General features: G+C 39.4%; 1 pseudogene; it reads right to left on the bottom strand.

Annotated features, from left to right (window-relative positions):
* Positions 1–243: 243 nt before the first annotated feature.
* LOC148878591 (protein FAR1-RELATED SEQUENCE 9-like) lies at positions 244–21877 on the bottom strand (annotated as a pseudogene).
* Positions 21878–22361: the final 484 nt, after the last annotated feature.

Below are 22361 nucleotides of genomic sequence, written 5' to 3' on the forward strand. Positions count from 1 at the left end.
ATCATAAAGGTCCAAGAAAAGATGCAAGAATCATCCGTCCAAACTGCTGGGCAGGTCAGTCTCCATGCGATCCTCCTCCGCGTCCTCTGGACCTGACGGGCCCGCCTCGGGGACTTCATTGTCGCTTTCCTCTTCGGAGGAGTCAGGTTCTTCGTTGCCTGCCATCACCATCTCAAGAGTGAGGTTAGACATGGAAACAACTTCGAGGTCTAGTTCGGGAAACTTCTGCCGCAAGAGCCATTTTCATAGCTTGAAGCCAGACCGATAAGGGCTTGATCCGTACTCGACCTGGAGATTGTGGAACTCCAGAGACTCTTTGAAGCCTTCGATGGCATGCTTTCTCTCCTCAGCTCGTGCCTCTTGGATGGCAGTCTCGAAGATCTCATTGCACTCTTTAATCATCGCATCGAGGTTCTCGTTCTCGTATTGGAGCTTCTCCTTCTCCTCAATTGATGCCATGATCAGCTCCCATTGACTCCAAGCTCCTTTCTTAGCCCAAAGAACCTCACCCTGAGCTAAGTCTAGCTCGTGGTAAAGTTTCCGTGCATTCTCCTCGGCTTCCCGAGTTCGCTTCAGGTGGACCTCAGACTGGTAGACTAGCGAGTGAATGGTGGAGTTCACCTGGCAAAAAGAAAGCAGATGTAAAGGTAAAGTACTCACCACCATACAATAACTGGCAGCCCGGCCTCCGAGCTGGCTTGTGGGCATGTCAGCCCACTTCGCGACTTCGGTGGAAAATACGGCGTCCTTACTTTTGAGGAGCCCGAACCGAGGGGTCATTATGCTCTCCTTCGAGAGCTGAGGCTCGGGCACGGAAGTGCTCTCCGGCTCGCGAGGCAGAGCTCCTTCATTCTGGTCTTCATCCAGGTCCACGATAGGAGGTTGGGGACGGACCTCCTCCTCTGGAAGCTCGGCTGAGATCGGTTCCGGTGCAGCGACCTCGGGCGGGACGGGGGTAGAAGGACCGGCCTCCCAGCGAGACTTCTTTGAGGCCTTCCTCTTTTTCCTTCTCTGGAAGCTCCTCATAAGGTTCTTTGCATTGACCTCCGGTATGGCTATTGCAAGAGAAAAAAGAAAAGGTTAGTCGCGAACTGAAGAAAATTCAAAATAAAAAAGAATATGAGTGCCTAGGTGGAGGCCAACCAGAAGGGCTCAGCCCAGCTCGCACAAGCTTCTCCTCGGCCAAGAAATCTCTCATCTCCAGGCCGAGGTCCCTCTAGGAGTTAACAACCGCCCTGGTCTCCACATCTAGCCTCACCCCGGGGTCTTTAATAGCCACCCGCCAGTGAGTCGGGAAGGGCCACCCCTCAGGGTTCCGGACAAAAAAGTATCTCCTCTTCCAGGCCGGTATTTTGTTCGAGCTGTCGAACAGGATTTTGAACCCGAGGCGAGGATAGATGTAGTAACTTTGTCGAATGTCCCCACACAGGCAAGCGGAGTTCTTTTTTATCGAACTAATCGAGCTAAAAATGTCTAAGGACAGAGGTTGGTTATACTCATGGAATAGGGAGATTGTACCTACTGTAGTTCGGATGGAGTTCGGGTGTAATTGGTCGATGGTGATATCAAAGAACTTAATTATTTCTACAATGAATAGGTGAAGCGGCAAGCGCAATCCAGTTACGAGCTGCTCTTCGAAAACCGCGAGCTCATGGTGACCATGAACCTAGGGGTACCGACCCAAAAGAATACTGAAAACTAGGTTATCAGGAAGACCATAACGGGCTACCAAGGGCAGTAACCTGTTCGAGGTCATAGTGGAAGGAACGAAGTCATCTGGATCCCGACCCCGAGAAGAATACGGGACCCCCTCTCTGGAGGTTGGTCCCTCCTCCCGAGCTACAGGCTCCTCAGGCCGAGATGGCCCAACTTCAGGTAAAGAGGTTTCTCCTAAGGGATGAGGAGAGGAACTGCCTGGTGAGGAGCTGACCTCGCCACTGGGAGCTGAGGACTGCACCTCGGCACCCTTAGGCTCACTAGAGTCACTAAGAGACCTATCTATACTAGCACTAGACATTGAAACTAGAACAGGAAAGGAGAACAAACTAATGAAAAAAAGTCAAACTCACCAAAAAAATGAAAAACGACCTCAGAACACAAGGGAAGAAGTGGTGAGCTGAAAGACTCCGACGCGACCTCGGGAGAGCTCAATCACAAGATTTTTTGCGAAGAAGAGGGGTCCCTCGGCCCCCTATTTATAGCTCACCGCATGGCGAGCAACGGTTGAGACCTGTTCGATCCAACAGTTCTCATGAAAACTGGTTGCACGACACCCAAGGACAAAATCGGTTAAGCACGCTCTTTGACGTCCGCGGAGTCTATAAACAGCGCGACGTCCGCGCATACCCAGGATGCGATTTGGGTCATTTCATGGTTGAGATAGACGGTTGAACATGCCCGACCAGCACTTTACCCTTCAAATTGTCCAGACCCCGCGCCAAATCCACTTAGACCATCCATGAACTCCTCACACCGGGTTGGGACCCCTAGCATGAGGAGTGGGGAGCAATTGATGAAGGGTGATTTGGTGCGACCTAGCGAGAAGGGGACACATGGACATGACCTGACTAAAGGATGACTGCTCAGCCTAGCAAGCCTAGTTCGCAATGTTTGAGCTCGGGTGTTCGATCACATCGGCATAGAGTCACCTCGGCACAGAGTCACCTCGACACAAAATCACCTCGGCGTCGGGGCACCTCGACATTCAATCCAATTCAGAACTAAAGAACCAAAGTATCAGCTCGGGCTACCGACCCAAACCACCACGTAACAACTCTGGAAGTTTCTCCAGTATACTCTGAACCTCACGGGATCACACCGCGTAATGACAAGCCTAATCTTCTCCCCGCCCGGATCAGGCGGAATTGATAAACTTTATTAATTGATACATTACTCCCACTTTAAATCGGAAATGGATCCCTTCAGGATGAAGATCCCAAAACCGATCTGCGAAACCTGCGAGAGCTCAACTATATAAGATCAACAACTCCTCCAAGGCCTAGGTACGCGTGATTTCTCTACTCTCTAGCTCTCCAGCTCTCAAATTCTCAAAGCATTCAGCTCGCACCATAGTACACTAACTTAAGCATTGGAGCGACCTCGCCGGGTTAGCCACCCTAGGTTCTCTGATCCGCTGTCTTGCAAATTCACCTAGCTCGTTGCTCGACTAGAAGCTAGATCATCCTCTAGAAGGGAGTAGTCAGATCGCACTACATCAGATTCCATTTCACAATCATACAATCAAAAAGTTGAAGGACTTTTGGAATTGCAGTCGTTAAAAACACTAATGAGGTTACACACACACGCACCCTCTAATAATTCATGGTTGTAGAGATACCAGAAATTAATGAAATGTGGGTGACACCATTAGAAAAACATATGGTTGAATTCATTACTTGGACCATTATGTGTAATGTAGGCAAAATATTGTGCTACTTCCGTTTCGTTTAAATTCCTGGGGTGTCTGGAAGCGTGTCGTTAATCATTTCGGAACACTAGTTTCAATATTTATAAATTTTCTGATTCTCAAAATAACTACAAAACGCAGTTAGTGGTGAGAAAGGGGTTGTATCCACAGGGAAGCGAGGGAAAAAATGTTACGTACTTCAATCCAAACAAAATAATAAGATTTGAGATTGCAGAAACATAAAATTTAATTAACTGAACAGAAATCCATTAAAATAAAATTCTAACAATGCTGAAAGTAAAAATTGCAAAAAAATAAATAAATAATAGAAATAAAAAAGCTAAATAAAAAATCTACAACTTGGTCAGAGGTATCAGTCTCCGGATCTATCCTTCGACCAGCGAACTCCTCGAACTGGGCCTTTCGACTTACTTGGCCGAATTCCAGATCTGTAGGAAGAAAGACAAAAAGTAAATTTGATAAATATAAATTTTAGAAATAAAATAAAAGCTGGAGATTAAAGAACATAAAATAAAAATACACGTAAAAAGTGAATCTAAAACTATGGAAAACTGGTTGGGATTCGGGTCTAGAGGTGGCAGTAGTGGCTAGGCGAACTGCAAACAGGAACCCCTCCTCTTGTCTGGGCATTCTCCTCTTCCTCTACCCTTGAACTTCTTAAGAACAGCCTTTCGTCTTACTTGGGGGCGGATTCCAGCCTAAAAGAAAAAAAAATATAAAAATGAAAGGGATGGCTGATCAAATCAAGTGGCAGTAGTTACAGATTGGCTGGACTACTTACAGGAACCCCTCCTGACAAGATCTGGGCATCCTTCCCTTCTACAACCCTTAAACTCATCAAGAAACCTTAGCCTTGAACTGGGTGAATTGACCAACCCCTTCTCAAGGGTCCTTTGGGTCCTTTTTATAGACAAGGGTGGACATAACTGGGACTAGAGAGGAAGAGATGGGCAGCTCTTGGGTTTATGCAAAAATATGGGCGCCCTAGGGTTTGAGAATAGAGGGTTAGGATTGTTCTAAGGAGTTCCTAAGGTTGAAAAGAGGAGGAGAGGGCGCCTAGAATGAAGGGTGCAGATTTGGGCACCCAGAATGAAGGGTGCAGATTTGGGCACCCAGAATGAAGGGTGCAGATTTGGGTGCAGATTTGGGTGCCTATAACTGGAGAAATGTGATTGGTTGGTGTGATGTTGTGCCCTAAGGTAATTGGTTGAGGTTTAAGGAGTGAGGTATAAGGCTAGGATGGTGTCAAGGGAGACATGTAAGGGTATGAGGGCCTGCTAAGTCTTGAATGGTTGAGATTACTGGTTAAGAGAGAGTGAAGGGTGGAGATTTGATAGCATAGGGCGGCTAGGGTTTGTTAGAGGTGAAAAGAATGAGTGGGGAAGTGCCTTAGGGTTTGGCAGATAGGAGGAGCCCTCCTGTGCTCAGTTTTTCACAAAAACACCCCCTCTCTCAGCTAGAATTCAAACCAGCTTCCCAAAATTTGCATTTCAGCCCTAAAACTTCCCTGGTTTTTCCCAAGATTTGCATAGGGACCCTCAGAGGTCACAATATTGAATTTAAATGAGAAAATGGCAAGATCATCCTTGACAAAATCAGCCAAGTATCTACATTTCAGAATTCTCAAACTTTGTATAGATTAGTATTGCGCTTAAGGGTTAAAACTGTCTTGCTTTGAATATTTCAAAAACTTAGCTTAAAAATCTTGTATACTCTTCCATTTGCAGTTTGCCAAGAAAATCTAAGATATTTCAAAATCGGACAGGTATTCTTCTTACCATTTTTGACAATGGATTTCTACCCTTGAACTTTGAGATGTACACTTATTTTTATTGCTACCTTCTATCGTTTGATGTGAATCTTAACACTTGCCTTAGGTGAAGAGACCCGGTTACTAAGTCCAGGGTGTCCATTGACCTCTTATTCTTTTTTTTTTTTTTTGAAACACTGTTCAGGGTAGTCCATTGTCTCTAATGACTTGAAGAATTTTTGTCTAATTTCTCAATCTCTCTTTTTATCCTGCCAGGGGAAAACTTGGAAATCTCTTTCCCAATTTCTACAAAATTCAATATTCTTCTATCAGTTTCCTAAACTTTTTCTGTTTGGGAATCTCTTTTAATGGAAAAGCTTAAAAATTTCTCAGTAAAATTTTTAGTTCTACATTTCTAAAGGCTTAGCTCTTCTTCTTCTTCTTCTTCTTCTTATTATTATTATTATTTTTTTTTATTATTATTATTTTTTTTTTTTTTAATTTTCCTCTCTCTTTCCTCACCCCCAACTTAACTGCCATTGCCCCCAATGGCATGACTAGAATGATGCAAAAGGGACTTGGGCCAAAGGGAACAATCAAGAGGTAAGGATTCAATAAGGGTTCAGGATCTACCAAATGGTCTTGAATCAAGAAAACAAAAACTCTAATCCTAAAAGCAAAAGCTACTAAAAACTATGTTGGGTTGCCTCACAACCAGTACTAAGTTTAACATCTTTAGCCAAACGCATTCACGCACTTCTCACATCTGCAATTCCAGACTCGCTCTGTTCTTTACACAAACAGGGCTCAGATTGGGCTAACCAAAGGGTAGAAAACGCATCTACAAGGTCATCCACTACACCTACCTTGAACTCATCTTCCCCTAGGTTTGGATACTTAGTGGCACTAAATACATTTAATCAGACTTTCTGCTCCCCAAATAAAATGTCCATTTCTCCCGATTTACAGTTAATGTTTGCATTGACAACTGCTAGAAATGGACGTCCTAAGATTATCAAGTTATGGTTCAGTTCCTCGGTTAGGGTCATGTCTAGGATGACAAAATCCACTGGGAAGTAACAATCCTCTACTCTAACAATGGTGTCCGTAATAACACCTCGAGGAGTCTTGACTGACTAATCAGTGAGTTGCAAAATTACCGGGGTAGGTTTTAACTCGCCAATCATGAACCTTTCATAAATAATAGAGGGGAGCAGATTTACAATGTCCCCAAGATCCAATAGGGCCCGATTGAAAATGATTCCAGAGATGACATGACTTATTAGAGGAGCATCAAGGTCTTTCATTTTCCGAGGGAATTGGTTTAGGAGAACCACACTAACATCTTCCGAGAGCATCACTTTTTGTAGGGCCGATTGTGGTCCCCTTTTTGAGTACATGGCTCTTTCAAGAACTTGGTGTAGGCTAGGACATGTTGGATCGTGTCGAGGAGAGGGATGTTAATATAGACTCACTTGAATAACTCCTTGATCTCATCGTTGTGAGTCTCTTTCGTCTTTCACAACGGCAAGGTTGTGAGTGTGGTTGGAAAGGGAACTATAGGTCAGTTCATTATAGGTACTTCTAAATTTTCCTTTCCTTTTTCTTCCTCCCACCCAACTTATGGTCTTCATTGATTTAGAATCAGCTGTTGAAGCTGCAAGAATTTGTCATCAACTGTACTGGTTTGAGGACGTTGTGGGTAAACTTGAGAAGGTTGGACCAGCTGGTTCCTAGGGTAAGTCTGTTGGAATTGGCTCTGCACTTGTGGCCTCTTAAATTGCTGAGCGATGGAGTTAGATGGATGGTACTGCTGGGACTGTGTGTTAGGTTGATATGTCCTCCAAGAAAAATTAGGGTGATTTCTCCACCTAGGGTTGTAAGTATTTGAAAATGGGTCAATATTAGGCCTCGAGAAACTCTAGCCTGCTTGAACTTTTTCTTGGATAAACGGCGAAAACTGGGCCGCCGTTGGACAATCATCAACTTTGTGGGCCGGACTAGCACAAATGGAACAAACTTCAAGATAAGGTGTAAATGGGCCTGGTTGCTAGTTATAGGTGAAGAATTGATCAAGCTTTTGGACTATCCCATTAATCTTATCCAGTTGTTGAGACACATGGTTCCAATCTATTCGTGGCTGAGGTTGGAAGTAGTTTCTCATTCCACAAACTCCGGCCATTGTACTCATTTTGTTTTAAAGTTTTTTTTATTTGAAATTTGAAATTTAAATTCAAATTTAGATTTTGAAATTTAAATTCCCGAAATTTAAATTCAAATTTGAATTTTTAAATTTAAAAAAAAGTGCAAGCATTTCACTCATGGCCCAGGGGCTGACCTAAGGTTTCCTAAACTAGTGGTTCAACCAATGTGAATCCTCTTACGTTCACTTGGAATTACACCACTTACTTTGGTTAGCCAGGTAAGAGGTGGGGATGTGGGAGGCTCCCCTTGCTCTCGCAATGACCTAATTAACCACAAAACCCGCTTAGTATTAGTCGGTTAACCTCTTTTCATAGACACCAACCGCCGGTTATGGAAAGTAATCACAAGCTTCCCTAAAATTCATCACACTTTTGAACCAAATGTGTGGGGCCCCCTAAAGGATCTTGCTATCAAAATTTTAAATTAAGGTTTATGGTGAACCGTACATGAAAGGGTGGTGGTTTTTTGGCCAAGAAAGGGTGATGAAATCCCCACTTTATCTTATTTAAATTGGATTGCCCTTAAATGGATTAATGGGAAAACACAATAAAAATAAAGAAATGCAACTAATTACAATGCATGAACAGTTATCTCTAATATGCAATTTAGTAATAAAATAATAAACAAATTAATTCAGCAAAGAGAGCAATTAAAAAAAATGAAAAACCCTAACACATTAACAACTAACAAGATAATTTCAGTAATTAAATAATCCTATATGATGCATGCTCTAGAACATATCAAACCCTAAATGAAGGAATGCAAATGCAAAAATTTTTAAATATTTTTCTTTTTTCTTTTTCTTTTTTAATTTTTCTGAAATACGAAATTTGAAATTTAAATTCAAATTCAAATTCAAATTCAAATTTTGAAATTTAAACTTAAATTCGAAATTTTGAATAATTTCCTAATTAACAATTAATTATTCAATTAAACCACTAATTAAGGGAGCAAATAATTGTAGCAACAATAAATCACAGAAAATAGAAAAATAAAGGAACTAATTTTGCAAAAAATTAATACTATAGAAATGAAGATTAAGAAGGGAGTTCACTACTCTAAAGATTAAATAGAAAATAAATAAAATAAGAGTATGCAGCAATAAAAATCTAAGAAATGAAATGAGTTTCTAATCTGAAAATAAAGAAAAAAAATAGTACCTAACAATCCTAGAAAAAAATCTAGTTCGCTCAAGAAATTAAAACAAAGATAAAAACTAGATCTAAGAAAAGAAATAACTCACACCTACTAATTCAGAAATTAAAGAACACAGAAATCGATGAAAAAAGAAAAATTAAGAAAACAACAACTAAGGAAACAATGCACCTAGTACTAAAAGAAAAAGATCAAAGAAACGAAAAGTTACATGAGTGATTGATTCTATAAACAAAAATGAAAAATCCAATTTGAACCCAGAAATAAATAGAAAAAAATAGATCTAAGAACGAAATAATAAATAATCCTAAAAAAATAAATCGGATCTATCAAGAAATAAAAATAATTAATCTAAAAGTTCGAAAAACCTACTTTACCAAAAAGAATTCGAAAATAAAAACAAAATAAAAAAAAACAAGATTAAATTGGGACGACTACACCTGAATCGCAATCCCAATTTCTTTTCTCTTCTCTTTTTTTCAGTAGTCCGGCAACGCTCCAATACCCCACCTTTTGCTATTACGTCCTGCAAAATCAAAGAGAAACAATAATTAAAATGAGGTTATAGATCAAGTAATCAATCAAAAATAAAAAATTAATGAAACAGATCCAAACAAAGCAAATAAAAATTTTCTCTGTTGCTTCCCCAACAACAGCGCCAAAAACTTGGTGTGTTCGGAAGCGTGTCATTAACCATTTTGGAACACCAGTTTCAATATTTATAAATTTTTTATTCTCAAAATAACTACAAAACGCAGTTAGTGGTGAGAAAGGGGTTGTATCCACAGGGAAGTGAGGGAAAAATTGTTACGTACTTCAATCCGGACAAAGTAACAAGATTTGAGATTGCAGAAACATAAAATTTAATTAACTGAACTGGAATTCATTAAAATAAAATTCTAACAATGTTGAAAGTAAAAATTGCTGAAAAAATAAATAAATAATAGAAATAAAAAAACTAAATAAAAAATCTGCAACTCGATCAGAGGTAGCAGTCTCCGAATCTATCCTTTGACCCTCGAACTCCTCGAACTGGGCCTTCCATCTTACTTGGCTGAATTTCAAATCTGTAGAAAGGAAGACAAAAATTAAATTTGATAAAACTAAATTGCAGAAATAAAATAAAAATTGAAAATTAAAGAACAGGAAATAAAAACACGCGTAAAAAGTAAATCTAAAACTATGGGAAACTGGTTGGGATCCGGATCCAGAGGTGGCAGTAATGGCAGTAATGGGTGGACATAACTAGGATTAGAGAGGAAGAAATGGGCAGCTCTTGGGTTTATGCATAAATATGGGCACCCTAGGGTTTGAAAAGGGAGGATTAGGATTGTTCTAAGGAGATCCTAAGGTTGAAAAGAGGAGGAGAGGGCGCCCAATATTATGTAGGGCTGAGATTTGGGTACCCATAATGGAGGGTGCAAATTTGGGCACCTATAGCTGGAGAAATGTGACTGGTTGGTGTGATGTTGTGCCCTAAGGTGATTGGTTGAGATTTAAGGAGTGAGGTATAAGGCTAGGATGCTGTCAAGGGAGAGATCTTAGGGAATGAGGGGCAGCTAAATATTGGATGGTTGAGATTAGTGGTTAAGAGAGAGTGGAGGGTGGAGATTTGATAGCCTAGGGCAGCTAGGGTTTGTTAGAGGTGAAAAGATTGAGTGGGGAAGCACCTTAGGGTTTTCTAAGGAGATGGGAGTATGCTAATACAGTAGGAGGAGCGCCTATCTGAGTTTGGAAAATAGGAGGCGCCTTCTTGTGCTCAGTTTTTCATAGAAACGCCCCCTCTCTCAGCTAGAATTCACACCAGCTTCCCAAAAATTGCATTTCAGCCCTGAAACTTCCCTAGTTTTTTCTCAGGATTTGCACATGGACCCTCAGAGGTCACAATATTGAATTTAAATAGGAAAATGACACATTTTCTAAGGCCTAAAATACCCTTGAAATGATGCCCTTAAGGCATCAAAATACAGAGTTATCAATGCCCATGTCATACTTGTATGGCAAACCCACACTTACCCACAAGACATTACAGCTATACATTGAGAATATCTCACTATGAATGGTTAACATGCAAATATAGTAGATGTTCCCAATATGTGGCTGTAATAATATGTGGGTAGGGTTTGTGGGTAGAACATCCAGAGTTGTGGTTACATTCACTTAAATGAGTATAAGAAAGGAAGTTTGTTGATAATTAATATGCCTTCCTTCTGCAAGCAGCTTATCAATGCCTACATCAAATCTCATTTTCTTTTTATCCATTTTATGAAGGATGTTTCCAATTGATTGCCATTCAAGAGGATCTCTACTACCCATATCCCCTAGTGTAGGATATGTTGTGGGCATTCCTTTACAAAGTTGGGGAGCCTATTCTGACACGTTGGCCCTTTTCCCTGCTAAGAGAGAAGGCTCTAAAAGTAGCAATTGAACATGTTCACAATGAAGGGATGAGAGATCCATCACATGGATGTTCAAAACTTGCGGAATAGGATGGGCGAATTTCAAAAATTTTCTCTCCCTTCAACTAGGAATCGTATTCCCTATTTTAGAAAAATCATATTTTTCAAGGATCAATCTTGAACCATAAACCGAACCAGATTTGAAACGAAACAATAGGAGAGGGATATACTTGATACAGAGAAATAACATCTCTCAATGGAGGTGTTCACGCCCAAAGAAGATCACCAAAGACTACTCCCATTGAAGATGACACAGTGGATGGAGGAGCAAAATCAGCAAGGTCCGTCCCACGAACCGAATTCTTCAGCAAGAATCCAATGGAGGCAGTGAGCACAACTTTCTATCAATCTTTCAGCAAAGACTGATGTCAAGATCCAATCTTGACCACTCCTATAAGGTTGGAGAATGAACTGGTAGTATGGCGGCGGCAGGAAGGGATCATAGGGAGAAAGCACAGTCACACTGTGTATTCTTCTCTCTGTAATTCGAGATCTGGTATCTCTGGAATTTCTGGGATGGTTTGGATGGTTCGCCCCCTCTTGCTTTTATAGGCTTAAAGAGATCAGCTCCTGATCCTATCAACAGTTTCCTAATTCAGATAATTATCTGAATTTGGACTCTCTTTAAGTGATAAGGATAAGACCCTTATCTCATTTGTAGATTAGATCAGCCTTCTCCTGATCTTATCAGGAGGTTTTTAGATCTGAATTCATATTTGGTCTCTCTGAGTGGATAGGGTAGGACTCTATCCTATCTGTTGATTTAATCTCAGATCCGCCTCATCTATTTAACTAATCAAATTGGGCCAATTCGAAATGGGCTTCAGGCCCAATAAGTCTATGTGCTCAAAATGCTTCCAAACTGTTGCGCAATTGGGCTTCTTTGTATGGCATGGGACCCAAACATTGATATACACATCAGCCACATGGGTTCGGCCCAGCCTTTGTTATAAGGCCTGGCCGAATACACTATTGTGGACAGTGCACCCCCTGAAAACCAATCACATGGGCTTCTATTGGGCCCAACACTTACATTAAGTGGTCCCTGGGCCAAGCCACCTTATAAAAACCCAGGGACTGTGGGCAGATGCAAGATTAGCCCATCAGACATTACCCTCAGTGGCCTTACACTTAACCTCTCAGCCCATAACGATCAAACATTGCCCAACAAGAGAGGACCTCTCCCTCGGCTGCAAGGAACAGTGTTGCACTCTCTACTTATATGGATCCCGGGAATTAAAACCTTTTGCAAACATTTTAGAAACCGTAATATATATACTTTTATATCTCATATAAAATATATTTTGCAAAACAAATCTCAACGATTGAAATCGGTTGCCGGCAATCTTGGTTTCCATCAGAGGTAGTGCATCGCCGATCATTACCTTTGTCCGACAAAGGGGTTGATCATGTCACTATGATCACCCACTCAAATGAATTCTCAGACTGTCCCAACATACCCAGGTTTTGGCCCCCACTAAGGATCTCACTGATTGTCATATCAAAGACAGCCCAATCCGACACCTAGTGCAGTATCATAATCGAGTCTAGGGGTTAGGTGTAACTTTCCAGTTTTGTCCATCAATCTCCAAGGTCCAGGGCAATACTGGAAATCTGGTCCGGTTCAAAGATTTAATTAATCCTACACTGCATGTGCCTTTGGTCTCACCCATTAAGTGTCCAGTTTAAGGGTATAACACAGAAACAAACCACAAGAACATGAATCAAATATGCACTTTATTCATTTACAATAAATGTCAAAAGTACATCATTCTGATTGGAACTAAGGGCATACAAAGACTGTCTAACACACAATGAAGACAAAAACAGCAGATACTATACCATTGGATGTGTAGAAAAGGTAAATTCTGTGGTAACTAATTTGAGTAATAGTTGAAAGTTGGTTAAAAACTGGCCATTACCCTACCCAATATTGGTCTTGACCATCGTGTCAGGATGTACTGGTAACCTATTAACATGATTCATTGCTGGATCTAAGTAGATTCAAGATCTTCTGAATTTCCTATTATCAGGATCCATTAATGCACCTTCAAGCATTTAAATATGGTAGTCATTACTTGCACACTCAATGGCGTGCTCCCAGAGATCCAGTAATGGAACCTGCTAATAGGTAACCAGCAGATCAAAGTGATCCAATCTTGGGAGGGGTGGATTGGACACAGTAGTCCTAACCTCAAGCATTTTCTTGTATGAAGTAACCATTATTAGACTTGATACTCCCTTCTCACACTTGCTAGGTCAGCTTTTCAACATTTGTATTTGTAGTTTTGTACTCCTATCCATGAATCTAGACTTCTCTTTACCAAAAAGAAAAAAGAAAAAGAATCTAGACATCTAACCCCAAGATGACAGACAAAATGAACATCGAACACTAAGATGCACCATTCATTTTTTTGTAGAACTTCATCCTCATGATTGGTTGCATTACAGGTTATATGCTTACTTGCCTGCTGGGTGGAGGATCCAAATTCATCTCGCTAGAATCCCAGATTACCTATGGATTGCTGAAGATGGCATGAAAATGCAGGTTAATAAGATCATGTCACGCTTCTATTACTTCCAAGGAAGGGTCTTTTATTTGTGTTTTATTTATTTCATAGTCGAATTGGATATTGAAATAAAACAGTGGAGGGTTTACAAGTAAAATAGATTAATCCATTCCACACCCCAAAAGTAATCTAACCTAAATCCGTGTACATTGCATTCAACTCCCGTAGAGTCTGCAATGCAACCTTCAAAAATACAGAGATCTACGATCTGTATAAAGCTTCTCTACCCAATTTCCAGCAATTACTCGAAAGCATTCACTTCCCAACGGAGAAGCTTTAGACCAATCTTCTAAAAGAATGCTAATGACAGGGACAAAGTGTTGGAATCCAAAAGTTGGAGGTTGTCTTAGTCACAAAACAAAGTTCGGAGGGCTAAAGTGTCATACACCCCAAGTACAGGGTGCCAGGGTGGCTGCCTGCAACTGGAACAAAACATCATTAGACTAACAAGGAATCAATCACCCTGTAGAGGTGTTTTAGAAATAATTCACTCTCTCATGTGTAGGAGACTTTCTTTAATCCTGTCATCACTTGTGGTATGTCCACTAGGGCCGAAACCAGAACCAACACTACTTTCATTGACATTTTACAATTTTTTCTAGTAATTGATTTAATCGTATCTCTAAGACTCTAGCTTTGCATTTTCCTGAAATCAATTTTCAACATGATGCAAGGTTGAAATCCAGAAGGCCTCCATTTGTTAAACCTATCAATTTACTTGCTTTCAGACATAGTGTGGATCAATTAAACAAATCGTATCCAATGGTTCTAAAAGGCTGATATTTATAAGACAATATTTGTCACTCGAACTACTTGTCTCAAAAACATGAGAAAAAGATACAATCATACGTCTCTCTATGGTTCCACCTATTACTGGTTTTCTCTTCTACTGAACAATCATATGTCTACTGATTAAAGGGAAGTAGGGAGGGAGTGACTGCCATTGGTCCATTTTCCATGTTAATCCGGAAATAAATAATTGGTAGCAACTTATGCTATTTTCACATGACTGACAGGGAAGTATCATTTAGAAAGAAAAATGAAATTGTGAACTAATAAATCCAGGGTTTACATTTTGAACCTTTAATTTAACTGATTATTTACTGTCAACATCTTCTCAAGGCAGGGCTAGAAATTATCACCCAAGTTAAAATGAAGCCCTTCTAGGTATTGGTTCACAGTCTTGAGAGTTCAACTGTCAGGTTAGATTCAGTCATGAAAAACAGTAATATATATAGGCTCATTAACCATCCATCAACAGTTACTGCCAAAGCTGTTAAATCTATTCCTTGTCCTCTAATAGTAACATTCAAACAGAATTATAAAATAAGCAACATTTAAAGAAAAGTGATTGCAGTGATATGCTTGGAATCCTTTTCCTACTCATGGAATTATTATGGAAGAGTGGTTATATTGGCAATTTGGCATTGTACTTTGTTTGGACAAAAGCTGGAAGTATAGACCAACATAGTGAAGTAATTAAAAATCTCCAAATCATCAGTATATAGAAATCATGTTACACAAAATCAACAATGGGAATGGTTGTTTACTAACTATCTGACAACTTCTATTTGGCACCATATGAATAAACTAACTATCTGGAAACTTCTAAACAACCTCACCCAGCATGTTGGTCAAGCACATATGAAATGGTATCAAAGCCTACCAAGTTCGGACCATAGTGAGGGCTACCTGGGAGAAGGGCTCCTTAGAGCGGAGTGAAAGCTTTCACAAAAAGGGCTACCTATTGCTAGAGTGAGAGCTGCCCAAGCAATACAAAGTTGCAAACTACAAAGCATCTTGTTTACACTAAAGTTATCTGGCAAATGGAAAAGGGTTTTTGAAAAGAAAATTGGTAGAGCAGAAACAGATTGGAACTTGGAAGAAAGGAAACACCTATCTAGCTGGCTAAACCAGATTGGAACAGTGAATTTTTTCCAATTTGTAGCTGTTTGTAGTGCTTCTGAATATAATATATTTCTGAGCTTTATATGTTTTCTGGGTTTTTGTGTAAATTTTAAAGTTTCATTTAATTTGGACCGGATTGGATCCAGTTTGTATGGGGTTTGGACTGGATTTGGTCCAGTCCATTTTTAAATGGACCAATGATGGACTCGATCAGATTGGATCAAATCCGGTCCAATTGACACCCCTACTCTCTAAATCAGGTGAGAACTATTAAATATACAACCATAAACTTGTATGCTGTCCTAGAAAAAATAAATAGTGAAAGCACACAAAATAGTCCATTTGTAGCAAAGATATAATATCTATTATGTAAGATCTTTCTCTAGATATCTATCTCTCATCCATCTATTATTAATCTATTATTAGATCCAAAGATATAATATTATATCTAGTTTTTATTAACAAGATGTATTTGTTTTTTCAGGAAATTGTTAACATGGAGGATATTGAAGATGTATACTTTGGGATTTGACGAAGACTTTTGGACATCATAGAGCGAAATGATTTTTTTTTTGTTGGTTTTTGGACTATCCATTATTGATCTATGATCTGAAAGTGACAGTTGTATATATAAACATTTTATGACAAATCATCTTAGTCACAGTCAGGCTTTGGTGGTGAACTGTTGCTCGTGCTAAGTGAAGTCCACGTGTCATTGTGTCAAGGGGTCGGGTCAAATCATCTTCCATCAAGTCTTTTTACCAAAAAAGAACTCAACCAAGGAATAGAGATTTGTCAATAGCGACATTTTAAAAAACGATCCGTAAACGGAACCATTCTGGCCACTGGTTTTTGGGTCGACAATCCGATCATTTGGTTTGAATGAATGGCCTTTTCTGACAAATAAAATAAAAAATGGTCAAATTTTGTTGAATGGGTTGATGGGTCAACGGTTCGACTGCTTGGATCAATAGGTTATTGACATTTTCAACAATGTTTTAACCAAAAATCGGGTTTGAGATAAAACGGAACCATTTTTCTGTACGGTTCTTGAGCCAAACAGTTCGACCGTTGGGGTCAATTGCGGTCCGAAAACCTTGGTGAATAGTAACTATGTTGCAAAGCATCCATGCCCTTAATTGTCAAAGAAATCTTTGTTTGTTTCATGCACGTCTCTCTGTCACCGTTAAAACATCCAATGCTCTTAAACTATGCATTGAAAAAACATGTTTTGTAACGATCAGTAAAATGGGTCAAACGGTCGGACCGTTTAACCCGGTAATCGGACCCTGACTGGTTTGATATCCAGATCGATTTTAAAAACCATGCATATAACAGATTAAGTTATATGCCAATCAACAATGTTAGCCTTTAAAAATCAATAGCATTCGTAAAACAAAAGAAAAAGAAAAGAAAATTTGAAGTTGGTAATCAAAGAAGACAAATACTCTTGCAAGTTGAAGAAAAAATACATTTTTACCATTTTTGATAGATTCTACCTATTAAAACCAAAATAAATACTATAATGCATTGTAAAAAGAAAATCGTTTAATGTGAATCATTGTTCATGTGTTTGACTTCTTTGGTGGGTCCACATTGCTAGTTTCTGCACTGTGAATCCCCAAGGGAAATTCAACTTGAAAGCCAAAAGTTAATAAAATCAAATTAGTGGTCCAATAGTTTAAAACATAGGAAATTTGAGAAAAAAAAAATTATTCCAACTTTCAAATTGCTAGAGGTCATTACTTGTGAATATTCTACAATCCCTACTAATCCCTGTCAAATAAAATTATGTTATTACACTCGTGACTAGAAACTAAAAGATAATTCTTTGAGAACTGTGCCTATAAAAACACATATGAATGAATAATTTAATCAAAACAATACCTGTCCAGATCAACTTCTTTTGACTTTGTTAGTTTTGTCCTCTTCTTATTTATATCACCTCCACCTCCAAATTTCTACATTGTCATAATTTAATTAGCGATCACAAGCAAAAAGTAAAATAAAAGTAAACTTTTCTAAAACATTCTTCGGCCTCTTTGAATAACATGTATTAGGCACCTTGTGTTTATTTCCTTTCGCTGTTTTTAATGCAACTCCTTCGGTTATAATGGCATTATTGCTACCATTAAGATTTGTGAAAGAAGAGCTGATAGTATCATTGATTTCTACTCCCAAACTATTGGATGCATCACATTGTTGATCAATTTTTGAGTTTTTTAAACATTCAGTAACATCTTTCAAAACCTCAATAGCAACATTATATGCATCCTCAGCATGTATAGCTCTACTTGATATTTGGGTAAACAAATGATTCAACTCTTTGTAACGCATTTTTGTTCTTATGCTTTGATCCAAATTTTTAGTAGAGCTACATGAAATTTCAATAGATGTCACCTTTGCATCAATAGTCCACTTTTTCAATATATAACATGAGGGGATCGTTATAACATGTCTATAGTCAAGTACTTTCAATGCATGTCCACATAAGATCTCAACATATTCAAATTTCTTGCAATTGCAACTAACCAAATCATTTGATGAATCAAAAGTAACTTTGTGTTGCTTTTTTCCAGACACGCTCACTATAAATTCAGTTATTGTTTCAGACCAAACATGATCTTCATCAATTCTACAATTTAACTGTTGCAATACTTCAGTATAAAACATAGAAAAAATAGGCGGAGTATATATGCAAGCAACCTGATTCAATATATCTAATTACACTGACAATGTTGGAAAGCCTTGTTTTGCTGCAAATTCCACTCTTAACTCTTCATGTCGCTTATTAGCAACCACTCCTTCAAAATGTCGAAAAAATCTGGACAAATTATGCTTGATGTTGAGATAGTTCTTCAAACAATTATTTAAACTCTCACTTTTTTGTGTAGTGCTCATGCCAGCAGAAAATGTTTGACACCCAAACACTAAAGCCCATCTATTTTGTTGTACAACTTTTGCAACCAATCGTTGTCTTGAAGATTGTATTTCTCAATCATACTTTCCCATGCATTTTCAAATCCATCAACTTCTTCGTATTCATACACACATTTGCTAAAATCCTTAAAGAATTACTTAAATTTCTCAAATATATTGCTAAGGTGTTTAGCAGCATTTTGGAACATATTCCATATGCATAGTCGATGATGTGATTCAGGTAACACCAAAGAGATTGCCTTTGCCATGGCTGCATCATCATTAGTTAAAATTGTCTTTGGTCTTTTCTCACCCAGTGTTTTTACAAAAGTCTTGAACAACCACTCAAATGTTTCCGCAATTTCATATATAGTAATGCAGCACCAAAAATGAGTGATTACTTATAATTATTCACTCCAACAAAAACTGCAAATGGTCTATTTTCATTGTTTGTTCTATATGTTGTGTCAAAACACACAACATCACCAAAATGACCATAATCAATTTCCACTTGTGCATCAGCCCAAAATATGTTTGTCACTAATTCAGATTGATCAAATTGGATTGCATAGACAAAAGATGAATCTTGCTTGCTTACCAAGTTTTTCGTTTGAATGTTCAACTTTTGTTAGAAGCTAGAAATCCACTTGTTCTGTTTCCTTTCCACAAAAAGAAAGAAGTCAGAAGTAATTTCAACTTTGTCATTCTCCATAGGTATTCAATCTTCAATCCTAGACCCGTTTGCACTAGCCAGTTTGGCTGACCGACACCGGTTCATTTCTGCAACACTTGCTGCACTTCGGTTCAGAAATCAAGTTCCGTTCTCCCTTCTCATCATTAATTTTACAATAGAGAAAAGCTTGCCCAGTATAGTATATGAAATTGAATCGAAAATGAGAGTATCATCAACAAGCAAATAAGATGTGATCTAACGTGGTTAAATTAGTTGCCACGTGGCAAGTGAAAAGGTTGGCCTTCTCTCCCCTTTATTATTGCTATCCTGTCAGCAAGTAGCTACGGTTGAAATTCTGCACAAACGGGCTTCTTTTGTTAGATAGTTTTGTATGCCCTTAGCTTCAATCAAGATGATGTACTTTATGAGTTTATTGTAAATGAATAAAAGTATATTTTTTATTCATGTTCCCTTTGTATTTTCTGTGTAATACCCTTAAACTGGACACTTAATGAGACTCGTGTTAGTTTAGAATGTTCACAGCCAGTGGGTCGGTCTGGGGAGACCTATCCTGACAAGGCTGACACTGTGATGCCACCAAGTCAGTTGGGGTGGCCTGTCTCAGCTGCCGGGGTGAGACCATAGGCACATACAGTGTAGGATTAATTGAATCTTTGAACTGGACCAAATTTCCAGTATTGCCCTAGATCTTGGAGATTGATGGGCAAAACTGGAAAGTTACACCCGACCCATAAACTCAATTATGATACTGCACTAGGTGTCGGATTGGGCTGTCTTTGATGTACCAATCAGTGAGATCCTTAGCGGGGGTCAAAACCTGGGTATGTTGGGACAGTCTGAGAATTCATCTGAGTGGGTGATCATAGTGATAGAATCAGCCCCTTTGTCAGACAAAGGTAATGATCGGGGATGCACTCTCACTGATGGAAACCAAGACTGTCGGCAGCCGATTTCAATCGTTGATATTTGTTTTGCAAAATATATTTTATATGAGATATAAAAGTATATATATTATGGTTTCTAAAATGTTTGCAAAATGGTTTTAATTCCCAGGATCCATATAAGTAGAGAGTGCAACACTGTTCCTTACAGACGAGGGAGAGGTCCTCTCTTGTCGGGCAGTGTATGATCATTATGGGCTGAGAGGTTAAGTGTAAGACCATTGAGGATAATACCTGATGGGCGAATCTTGCATCTGCCCACAATCCCTGGGTGTTACAAGGTGGCTTGGCCCAGGGGCCACTTAGGGTAAGTGTTGGGCCCATAGAGCCCATGAGATGGGTTTCAGGGGGTGCACTGTCCATAACAATGTATTCGGCCAGGCCTTGTAACAAAGGCTGGGCCGAACCCATGTAGCTGATGTGTAGATCATTGTTAGGGTCCCACGTCATACAAGGAAGCCCAACTGGGCAGCAGTTTGGAAGGCTAAATGAATACATAACCTTAAATGGGCCTTAAGCCCATTTCAAACTGGACTAATTTGATTAGTCACTTAAAGGGGCGAATTCTAAGATGGATCAGCTAATAAGATTGGGCCCAGACCCTATCCACTTAGAGAGTCCAAGATCTAAATAAGATTTAGATCTGGAAGCCTCATAATTAGATTAGGAGATGGCTTATCTGATTTGCAGATAAGATAAGGGTTATCCCTTATCACTTAAAGGGACTTATTATCCAAATATGATTTGGATTAGCAACTCCTAATGGGATTAGGAGTTGATCCTTTTAAGTCTATAAAAGGAGGAGGGGGTGGCAGCCTTTAGACACGCAACACACAACAACTGTCTCTAGAGCTGAAATCACAAGAAGAGAGAATTCTGCACCTTGCGAATACTCTCTTGCCGCCTCCTTCCTGCAGCCGCCACCTCCAGTAGTTTGATCTCCAGTTCTTGGGAGAAATCAAGATTTGATCTTGATCTCAATCTTTTGGGGAAAAGATTGATTGGAACTGTACTCACAAGCTATCCTGTTGATTCTTGCAAAGGGTCAAGTTCTTTTGGAAGAACACTGTTGATTCTACTCCATCCTGCACTGTGCCATCTTCAGTGGGAGCAGATTTGGATCCTTCATTGGGCGTGAACACCTCCATTGGGAGATACTATTTCTCCGTATCAAGTATAATCTCTCCCTACTCCTTTTGGTTTTGATCTGGTTCAGTTTATGGTTCAAAAATGATCATTGAAAATATGATTTTCTAAATAGGGAATGCGATTCCCAGTTGAAGGGAGAGAAAAATTTTTGAAATTCGCCGCCTTATTCCGCAATCTTTGGGCGTCCATGTAATGGATATCCTATCCCTTCATCTTTGTTATTGGCTGATGTACAAGTAATCTCTGATTGGACCCAAATTGTACAAGTGGCATATCAGAACTTCTCACAGTTGTGACTGAGCCACTAAGGGACTCCAATTGTATAGCATGGACTCTTTTTTATTGATATTACATATACATAGTTTGTATTACAGGGGATATTACATATACATAGCATGGACTCCAATTTTGCCCAGAATCGTGCTGTGGCTCTCTCCTGTGCATCTTTGGGTAGTAATGGATGCTCCGGCCATGTCTCGTCGATGTATTCCAGGATAATCATCGACTCTGCAACTGGTTTTCCATTGTGAACAAGCACAGGGATCTTCTTGTGAACTGGGTTATACTTCAAAAGCAATTCACTCTTGTTGGACATATCTTCTTCTATGTATTCGTACTCTATCCCCTTCGATTTCAGAGCCCAAATGACTCTGTAAAGAAATGGGCTAGGCCAAGCTCCCAACAACTTCACTTCTCCCATTTTAAGATATCTTGAGCTGGATTGGATGGCCTTCTAGTTCACTACAGCATTGCTTTATAGGGATTCATGGGGTTGTTTTTTCTTGTGTTCCAAGCTTCTTTCTTGAAACTTTCTCTGATTGTCAAATTTTCTTTTCAAAGTTTGGTGTGATCGATTTCTGACTGTGGGTCTAGTTGATCTTGGAGTATTACATTTGATGTAAATATAATAGTTGGAAATTGATGTTGATTTTTGACTGTGGATTAGAACAAATGGGCGCAGGTTATAATATATTGACGAGATCGAGTTTCTTTACACTGTGATTAGAGTAAGTAAAGGAAGATGCTTACCCAGTCCCTGACGTCTGTTGAGGCAGGCGTCTTCCAGGGCAGTTTAATTACATGAGAGGAATAACCAAGACTAGAGAGCGGGAGAGACCTGACAGAGCTAAGTAGGAGAGCTCCCAGGGTAGGAGCCAGAGAAGTCTTCATTTTGGTCTTGACCT

This window comes from Nelumbo lutea, chromosome 1 (genome assembly GCF_056320005.1).
Source record: "Nelumbo lutea isolate HS-2025 chromosome 1, American lotus-T2T, whole genome shotgun sequence".
Lineage (NCBI taxonomy): Eukaryota > Viridiplantae > Streptophyta > Magnoliopsida > Proteales > Nelumbonaceae > Nelumbo > Nelumbo lutea.